This window comes from Prionailurus bengalensis, chromosome F2 (genome assembly GCF_016509475.1).
Source record: "Prionailurus bengalensis isolate Pbe53 chromosome F2, Fcat_Pben_1.1_paternal_pri, whole genome shotgun sequence".
In the NCBI taxonomy this organism is placed as follows: Eukaryota; Metazoa; Chordata; class Mammalia; order Carnivora; family Felidae; genus Prionailurus; species Prionailurus bengalensis.
The window spans coordinates 71962808-71972338 of NC_057353.1; the positions used below are offsets into that span (position 1 = coordinate 71962808).

Genomic DNA, 9531 nt, shown 5'->3' on the forward strand with positions numbered 1-9531 from the left:
GTGCTTGTGACTCAGAAGATGCTGCCCCCTGAGCAGAGTCGGGGGCACCCTGCGAGCAAAGCTCCTTCGCTGGAAAGCACGAGGTTTTGGACTCACACAAAGCTGCCTCTGACACCAACTGTATTATTTGGGATGCGTTGCCCAAAGACTTTGGACTTTGCCTTCCTAATCTGAAAAACAGATGCTTTGGGTTGAAGGGAAGACAGATCAGACGAATCACACAGTGCCTTTGGCTCATGAACAGTGTGGGTTCTGTGATGGCTGTCACCATCACCCCTCTGGTCTTTGTTTTCCCCCCAGTTCCTAGTTCAAGCCTCATTTGGTCTATATCATTCTGTTATTTTCTGACTGTTCCTCCTATGATCAAGGTCCTTCAGATTCTGACCATCTCTTCTGGGGTATAACTCCCACCTCCCAATGGTCAGCATGCAGGAGAACCCAAAAGAACAATTCCGTCCTCCTGAGAGCGCCAAGAACAGCTGCACAGAAGAGGGAATTCTGAACTAACTACTGACGATAGAGGGGAGGCTGTCTGGCACAAGGATGTGCAAGGGAGTGGTTGTGGAGCATCCCAGCCAGCACCGTGGAGCTGAAGCTCGGAGGTGGGCCAGGCCAGCAGAGGAAGACAGGGGACTGAGGAAGGTTCACGGAAGGGGGAGGTTCACGGGGGGAGGGGGGTGCGTTGTGAATGCTCTGGGTGTAACCAGGAAGCCTTTGAATGCCACGCCATGGCTCTGGAAGGGTTTTACACGTGGGAATGAAATGATGATGACTGTGTTTTAGCTGCAGCCCAAGCTGGGGACAGGAGAGAACAGAAACTAGAGATTAAGAGACCACTTGGATATTCCAGGTGACCCAGGCAAGATGTGATTAGGGCAAAGTACAAGGAGGACGGAGGTGAGGCACTGGATCAAGGGACACATCTAAAACACAACACACAGAGATCTGCCTGTTGATTTACGTTGTGGGCAATGGGAAAAGAGCACGGAAGTGCCTCTGAGGGGTCCAGCTTGGGAGGCCAGGTTTCCAGGGTCACCATTAACAGATTTTGGATGCAAGAGACACACTGACAACAGGAAAAGAAAATGTGACATGCAGTGTTGTCCAAAAGGTGTGCGATCAAATGGGTCTGGAGTGGAGACAGATAGAACCCAGGAGATAGAATGAAGGTGTCTAGCAGAATCTACAGGAGTGGAGAAGATCGCCACTAGGATAGAATTCCTATTTAAAAAAAAAAAAAAGAAAAAAAGCTGAAACACCAGCATTTCAGAGGCACCTAGAGGAGAAGTCTCCTGAGGGGTGCAGGAAGGAGTGGGCAGAAAGGTAGGAGAACCGGGACAGGCAGTGAGGGCCTGGGGAGGGAACAAACCAGAGAAAGCAGCCACGCGGTGGTCGCACAAATTTATATGAACACTAAAATTCACGAAACTGCACACCAAAATGAGTCAATCTTGTCATACCCTAAATTTAAAAATAAAATCAACAAAATGCAAAAAGAAAAAGTCCTCCAGAGGAAACCACTGTTAACATTTTGGCATATGTCCTTTCTAGTCTTTTTTTTTTTTTTTTAGGCAGTTTTTTGAAATAGAATCTTATGTGCAATTAACAAGCACAAATGCGATCTTTCCTAATTTATGTTAGATTGTTTTAAAATTCCATGCGTTAAATAAATAAAGCAGTGCCAACACAGGAAGAAGGGAAGAAGGGAGGGAAGGAAGGAGGGAGGGGCTGTAGATATGGTTGAACCCAGCAGAAAGATAGTATAAGCCTGAGAAGGGTTATATGGTTTCTTTCAAATCCATTTTAAATCCTACCTAAAGCTTAGAAGTATACATCCTTTTATAAGTTCTCTCACCATTTTTCAAAGAATAGGAAAAAAACAAAACAAAACAAAACACTAGCTTGCTTAATTTTTTTCTGGAAAGGGAGGCGGTGGCCATTCAACGCACCGGCCAAAGCTCTTCCTGCACGTGGTAACATCGCCACCTGCTGGCCATGATGATATCACCATAGAGCACAAGCTTTTAAAGGAGCCTAGACCCTTGCACCAGCCTAACCCAGGAGCGCCTTCCCCTCCTCCCCCACCTCCCCTCCTCCCACCACCCCATGGCCACAAAGAATTAAGAATCAAACACAATACCAGGGGATATAGGGGTCCGAATGCAAGTGGGACAGGATGTGATTTAAGCCTTTTTGTGGCAAAAAGGCAAGTTGGTACGTAAGGAGCACTGGTATGGAAAGCAGGACTCCCAGGTCTCAGGCCAGCCCTTCTGCCAGCAAGGTCCACCAAACAAGATCACGGGCTTTGCCACCAGCAGATGAGCATTTGGGGTTGACATTACAACAATGCCCTTAATAGTAATTAAGTTGATTTGTTGCCTCCAACTGCCTGTGATCTCTCCACTTCTTAGTAAGCCCTGGACTTAGAATCATTAAAAGGGCATGATTAATTAGCATCTTCAAACTTTGTATCTTCCCAGAGAGTAAATGATTTAAAAAAAAAAAAAAAAAAAGACCCTGGCCAGGCAAAGCCTATCACGGAAGCAAAGGTTCCTCCCAGATCCCACTGGGATAAGTTATTTGGAACAAGAGATTTTCCCTTACCACATTCTATGACCCCCACATATGAGACTACCCACCTGATTACACCCAAGATCAAGCCCTGCAGCACTTCACATTTGAGCCTTTGATTATGGAAGACGGGATGTGTTTCATTCTCTCTCTTCTTGTAGCTCACCTGCTGAGAGCCCCAGAGTACATGAGGCTGAGAATTCTCAGAGAGTGAGCTGAGGGCCCTAAGCTCCCCGGGCTGGCTTCATATTAGCACTGAGACTAATAAGATTCTTGGGTCAGGACTACAGCCAAGTAAACAGATGTGGCCTTAACAGCTGCCTCCAGCAAGGGAGGAGGGCAGGACAGAAGTGGCATCGCCCAGCAAACAGCTGGCAAAGGCAAGAAGGAGAGACAGAGGAGATCGGGGGACCCTCCCCACCCACCATTTGAAGGGCCAGGTCTCAAGCCTGTAGTGCACATCCATGAGTCATAACCATGACCTCAGCCTCAGGGGAGCTCTGTACCACATAATCTGTCAAGCACAATGCCCAAATGATTGAAATTTCTGGTGTAAAAGAAAAGGTGTGATTTCCTCCTTACTAGTGAGGTAAGCAAAAATGCCAGTTAGTTAATTCTTGGGACTGATCCCCAGTCCCTCTATGTCCAATTCTTCTCATCTCTGCTCTCACTTGATGATTCTACTCACAGAAACTACCAGATCACCAGTGTTTGGTGTTTTATGCTTTCATTAATACGATGTGTTTAATTTAGTGCCTACTTGGCCAGGCACCACATGGACGCACCTGGCGAAAACAACAACCAGGCTCGGGCTCATGGGAGCTCACAGCCATGGGAGGCAGCTTCGTGCGGAGGGGCGCAGGCTCTGGCACCAGACAGCAGGGTTCCCATCTGCCACTTCCTGAGTGACTTGGGGCAGACTGCTTAACCTCTCTGTGTCTTTGTTTTCCTCACCTGAAAAATGCAGGTAATACCATATTGACTTCATAAAGCTGGTGAGCTTAAAGCTGTGCCACATTTATGGTAAACATTTAATAAATGTGAGCAATTATTACCATGTGGCTAAGGGTCTTCATTCTAGCATGGTAACTCTACCGAACAGAATGGATTACAGGTTCTAAAAGGGGAGGAGATTACCCTGAGAGCATACAGACTTACAACCTTCCTTGCGTATCGTGGCAGGCAGAATAATGGTCCCGAAGACATCCATGTCCTCAACCCTGGCATCTGGGACTTCATGTCGGCAAAAGATACTTCGAAGATGTGACTAAGGTAGGGATTCTGATTATCAGGTAGGTCCAGTGCAATCATCCTGTCCTTATAAAAGGTAGACAAGAGTCAGAGTCACAGACAGGTGAAACAATGACGGAAGGAGGGAGGAAGGTATTGTGGTGTGCCCCTTGGCCCTGAGCCAAAGAATGTGGACAGCTCCAGAAGCTGGAAAAGACAAGGAAGCCTCCAGAAGCAAATGGAAGCCTGGCAACACCTTGATTTTAGCCAACCGAGACTCATTCTGAACTTCTGGCCTTCAGAACTAACTATAAGAGGAAAAAAAAAAACTTATGCTGTTATTAACTACTAAGTTTATGACAATTTTTCACAGCAACAGTAGAAAATGAATACAGATTTGAATAAAAACAAAAGTTTACTTCTTTACAACGCATCTGTTTGAAAGACAGCATAATAAAGCTGAAAGAGCACTGGGACTGGGGTTTGAAATCGGCCTCTATACATTACTGTGTGTCTTTGGATAAGTTACTTAACCTCTCTGAGCCTCATTATTCCATCTCTCAAATAAAGATAAACATGATTATTTCAAGTATTGGCTGCAAAACTACGCAGTAGGCACTCAACAACTGTATCATTCTTTCCATTAAAAACACAATGCTCCTCCCCCTACCCCCAAACAGCTGATTATTTAAAGGCTCTAGCTTTTCTGTGCTTTGATTCAAGGTGTTCGTTTATATTCAGGCCACTGTCCATTTCTAACTACTTGACTTCTCTGCTGTTAGAGGTTGGGACTGACAACCGAGATACCACGGGCTTGCCAGAGATAGTATTTTGGTTTCTGTTACCATGACCCACTGATAATCTGGGCTCCACCCAGCCATGTTCCCCACTCCTGCTTGTGAGTCAAAGACCCCCTGGCCGAGAGTCTGTCCTCTGCCCAAGGTCACGCTGTCATCCGCCCACCAGTTCACCATCACCTCACCCTATTCTGGAAAGCTCGAGAAGGAAGGTCAAAACGTCCACATGCCCACTGCAAATACCACTGTTACTGTCCCTTCCACCGACTGCAACCATGGCTGCCACCTGCGGGCTGCCCACACTGCACCAGAGGCTGCAGAAGACTGGGGAGGTCTTTTGGCTCTCCCAGGCCTTTTCCTGGGAGGGTGTTTCGGTAAGAAGAAAAATGCAGCCTCTGTTACAAAATGACATACTGGAATTCTGCAATAAAAGGTGGTCAGTGGTCAATACTAGCAAACAAGAGAGTCTGCCTTGTAGGTGTTTCACTCATAGACAAGAGAAAGCCCCCCACTGCCTCCTTCCCCCGCTCCATGCCTGTCCCGACCTCTAGCTACAAAAGGGATTTGTGTGCGCTAAGAGTGTTCGTTCATTCCACCCTAAACACTGTCAAAGGAGAGCAAGAAGGGACTCATGGAGCTAGAGTGTGAATTCTCGGTGGGCAGCGAGAGGGACAAAGAGGGGTGCGCCATGGGGGTGCTGGGTTGATGCCCAAGGGTCAGTGTCCAAGGGAAGCACTAGTCGGACCAGTGCTTTTTCCAGACACTGCCCTCCCACTGCCGCTGGCCCTTGCGTCCCCTCCCCATGATGGCGCCCAGCGCCAAGAACATTTCCAGGGCGTCCTCCAACGGGCCTGAAGTCCTGGGTGGTCTAGAAACCTTGAAGCAAGCATTGAGTTTTATCCCAGAACAAATGGAGACCTGGAAGTGAAGGTCCTTCCCAAGCTAGAAACAGCTGGGCCCAGCTGAGGGGCAGGATAAGATCACCTCTCCGTGCAGCACTGTCCTTCACCAGGAGGCCTGCCTACTGCAGGGTCTTGGAAGCAGGCCAGGGATGTTTGCGGAGAGCGGGCACCACCGGTCTGCACGAGTGTGGGGCAGGGGTGGCAAAGGACGTGGGACAGCTGCTGAGGGAAGGTGGCCCTGGGCTAGAGGACTGCAGAAATGGCCCGGGAACTCGGGGCATAGCTGGAAATCAGGCCAGTATGCAAACACCCAGCCCGCCCTGCACACACATGGAGGATCACACGCTCACAGAGCACCCAGTGTGAGGGGCAGGCCCTGTGCCGTGTGCTTTCCAAGGTGCTAAGACAGAGAGCTCTTCTGGGTCAAAAGACTGTCCGCCAGCAGTCTGCTGCAGGCCCGAAACCTCCTTGAGTTCAAGTCCAGTCTTGTCCTTTGTCTCACGGCCCTGAAGAGACCTACTTTGTGCTGCTCTTCCCAGGTTCATGTCTGGTTCTGAAACATCTGTGTACATAAGGATCATGGATCTCATAGGTCCAGAGAGAAGGATGCTTGCACCTTTACAAGTATCCTGGGTGATTTTTTTTAGGGAGATTGTCTGAGACTAAACTTTGAAAGTGTTGCTTCTTTTCTAGGCTGCTGCCTCAAAGGCCTCCTTTTTTATTTTTTATTTTTATTAATGTTTATTTGTTTTTGAGAGAGAGAGTGTGTGTGAGTGGGGGAGAGACAGACACAGTGGGGGACAGAGGGTCTGAAGCAAGCTCTGCCCTGACAGCAGGGAGCCCAATGCGGGGTCAAACCCATGGAACCGTGAGATCATGAAGTCGATGCCTCAACCGACTGAGCCGCCCGGGTGCTCCAAAGCCCTCCTTTTTTAGACCAGCACTGGCATGTGGTGCTGGCTCCCTGCTCGCAGATCTCCAGGCTTCTGCCCTAACATGCAAGCGGGCCAGCTCCCCGCATCTTCATTTCAACACCCCAATGGTTCGGCCAGCATGTCCTGGTTCAGGTCGTCAGACTCATGAGGCCCCTGAGAAAATCTGCCCTGTGTTCCACGGCAGAGCTGTGCATCCTGGCAGTCTGCTTGCAGGAGGACCCTTCTCTGAAATCTGTCTTGCATGATGGATTCTGCCTTTTTGCTTTATGGACCCCCAGCTCCCCTTCCTCCCTCACTTGACTTGAGTCTTTCTTTTCTAGGCTGGTTTTTTTTCCTGAGCCCACCCCCAACCCCTTCTGATCCAGCCTTGACCCCAAAGAACTTCATTGAGCACACTCCTTGCCCACCAAGGCTCCATGGCAAAGGAGAGGGCCCTGAAGGCCTCCAGAAGTTCTCAGGCGTCACCAAAATATGTGGTCTGGCAGGAATGAAAAACAGAGCAAATAAGTGCTTTTCGGAGTTTACAAAGGAAGTAGGCCAGGTGGCAGGAAAACAAGGACAGGTAATTGAGGAAATCTGACACGGGGGCCCGAAGTAGCCTCCTGGAAGGACAGCATTCCTCTGAAGCTTCTGGTCTCCTTACAGTAAGTTATATATGAATTGTGCGTTCTCCTCCCTCAGAGAGCTGTGTTGGTCCACATGAACTTCCTTGCTTCCTGTAACCTCCTTTCTCTCTACCTCTTTACCTCCCAAGTTTGTTCCGGAGCTGTGCAGAGACTGGCTCACGTCCTGCCCTGGGACCTTGCCTCTCTCCTCCATACAACCAAATGCGTCTCGCCCCATTCTCCTGTGCGTCTCTGAGAAATGGGTCAGACAATCTGTATTAAGTTGGAGTGCCAAATCCTAACTTTTATAATCGAGCTATGCAGTAGACACAGACAGATTAATCATGAGAAGAACCGCCAAAGAGACATGGACGGATGCAGTGGGACGCGAGGGCGAGGCTTCCACTGCTGATGAGCACAGAGCAAGGTAAGCACAGGCAAGAACTGACCACCCCCACCCCCACCAGAGAGAATCATCTTACTCATCCCCATTTTATAGATAGGGAAACGAGGTCCAGAGACAAGCGATCTGCCCTGAGATAGCGGCTGACAGTCTAAAGTCAAGATGACCCCAACCTCGTCCTTTGCCCCAGGCCTGTGCTCTGTCCACTGCACCATGCCGTTCACAGCCATGAGCACCTCTCCGTTCGGTACCTCGTTTCCAATTCATCATGAGGCTTCAAGGGCTTCTGTGATAGGCACAAAAGTGCAGTGCTGTGACCTGCAATAAATCACCACAGCTAATGGTCTCCTTGCTCCCCGTGACCAACTGTGGACAGCCCCGTTCTCACTCGCACATGCAGCACGATAGCTGAGGCCACTGCCTGCCTTGAGGGCGGTGTGGGAACCAGAAGAAAGGAGGCAGCCACTGGGGACACTGGGGTGGCGTTCCTTTCCCTCCCCCCACGCCTGCTCCATACCTTCCTTCCTTCGTCCCTCCCACCTCATCCTGCCTGTCCCTCCTCTTTCTTTCCTCCTTCCTTCTGGCATCATGCAAACAAGGCACTATTAACTAACAGCTGCCACGTTAAGTCCCAATTCTACCACCTCCCCCCAGTAGGGTCACTCTAAGGTTCTGAAGGTCTTGTGTGGCATGGAGCACTCAGGGGGCAGCCTTGCTCATTCTCTTCTGTCCACGCAGGGGACTTGCAAAGATGCCCTTGTCCCCATCCCCAAGTGCTCCAGGTTCGACAGCTCTCTGCTGATTCTGGGCAAGGCTTCTGCCTTGGGAATCCCTTGCCAGCTGCCTCGGGTCACAGCTCCGGTGACAACCTCTCCCTCCCGTGGATCTTGCTGCCTCCCTGGTGTGCTGCCGGATCTTCACTGCTCTGGAGCCTACAGACTCTCTCTCCACTCCCCGGCCCCGGAGAATCCCGTCCTGGTCTGGCAACTACGCCAAGTCCTTTAATTGCTTCCTCCTAGACATTTTGCCCATACTTGAGATGCCCCTTCTTCTCAAGACACAGGCCTAAGCAATAGCTTACCTCTCTGGACCTCCGTTTCCTCTTCTAGAACAGTATCTCCTCAGAGGGTCACTGCAGATTAAATGAGTTAGTATATAAGGGGTTTAGAACACTGGCTGCCACATAGAAAACATCATATAAGCAATTACCATTATTATCAACGATATGCTGCAGCTGCCTCCCCACCAAAAGTACATTTTGACAAGAAGGAAGAACATGATCTCAGCATAAAGAAAATCCTTTAAATTCATAAACTCAGCTTTCTGGACCTCAGTCTATTTTCCTTATTCTTCTGGACCCAGTGAAAATACCACTGGGCAATACCAATTTAAGAGTCCATGTTTGGGAGCTATGGATTCAGTGACCTCCAGGTCTTTCTTTGCCTTGGTATGTGTGATTCCTGGTGCATAAACTGAGCCAGCCCCTTAGTAGTGCTCAATATAGATTTGTGGAAGGTATGACTTAAGTATATGCAGCCACCTGTTATCAGCACTACCTTTCAAGATAGAAACCTCATCTGTACAAACACAGAAGCAGAACACCCTTACAACAGCGCCCCCCCCCAAAAAAAATACACGGAGGAAAATCAATCAAAACACTTGAGGACAGAGTATAGTCCACACTGCCCTGCTCTGACGGACCTTTGGAAGCCGCATTCTCTCTAGAGCCTACACTTTCCCCACCATTAACAATAACCCTCCCATTGCTAGGGTACTCAGCAGCTAATATGATGCTTTCACGTTCATCGCATCATTTGTTCATTAAGGAGCACTCACTGTGTACCTGGCACTGTATGCAGTTCTGGGAAACAGAGCGGGAAAGACACGGCAGTGCCCAGATCTGTGCCCCCCCCCCCCCCAACCCACTAAACTGTAAGCCCCAACAAGAGTCGGGGCTGCATCTGTTTATCTCCGGATGCCCAGCACCGGCACCGGAGTGTTTTGTGATCAGAGAATGGAAAGAACGGACGCCAGGGCTGCTGACTTCTCAGCCCAGATAAGGAATGTGGCTGTTCAAGCTCAGGGCTA

At 49.3% G+C, this 9531-nt stretch overlaps 1 long non-coding RNA gene across 1 annotated transcript; it reads right to left on the reverse strand.

Annotated features, from left to right (window-relative positions):
* Nucleotides 1-7320: 7320 nt before the first annotated feature.
* Nucleotides 7321-9319, reverse strand: LOC122496099. Its single transcript, XR_006300680.1, has 2 exons — nt 8525-9319; nt 7321-7761 (listed from the first exon to the last, which is right to left on the reverse strand). It is a non-coding gene; the product is annotated as an uncharacterized LOC122496099 (long non-coding RNA).
* Between the last annotated feature and the right edge of the window lie 212 nt (nt 9320-9531).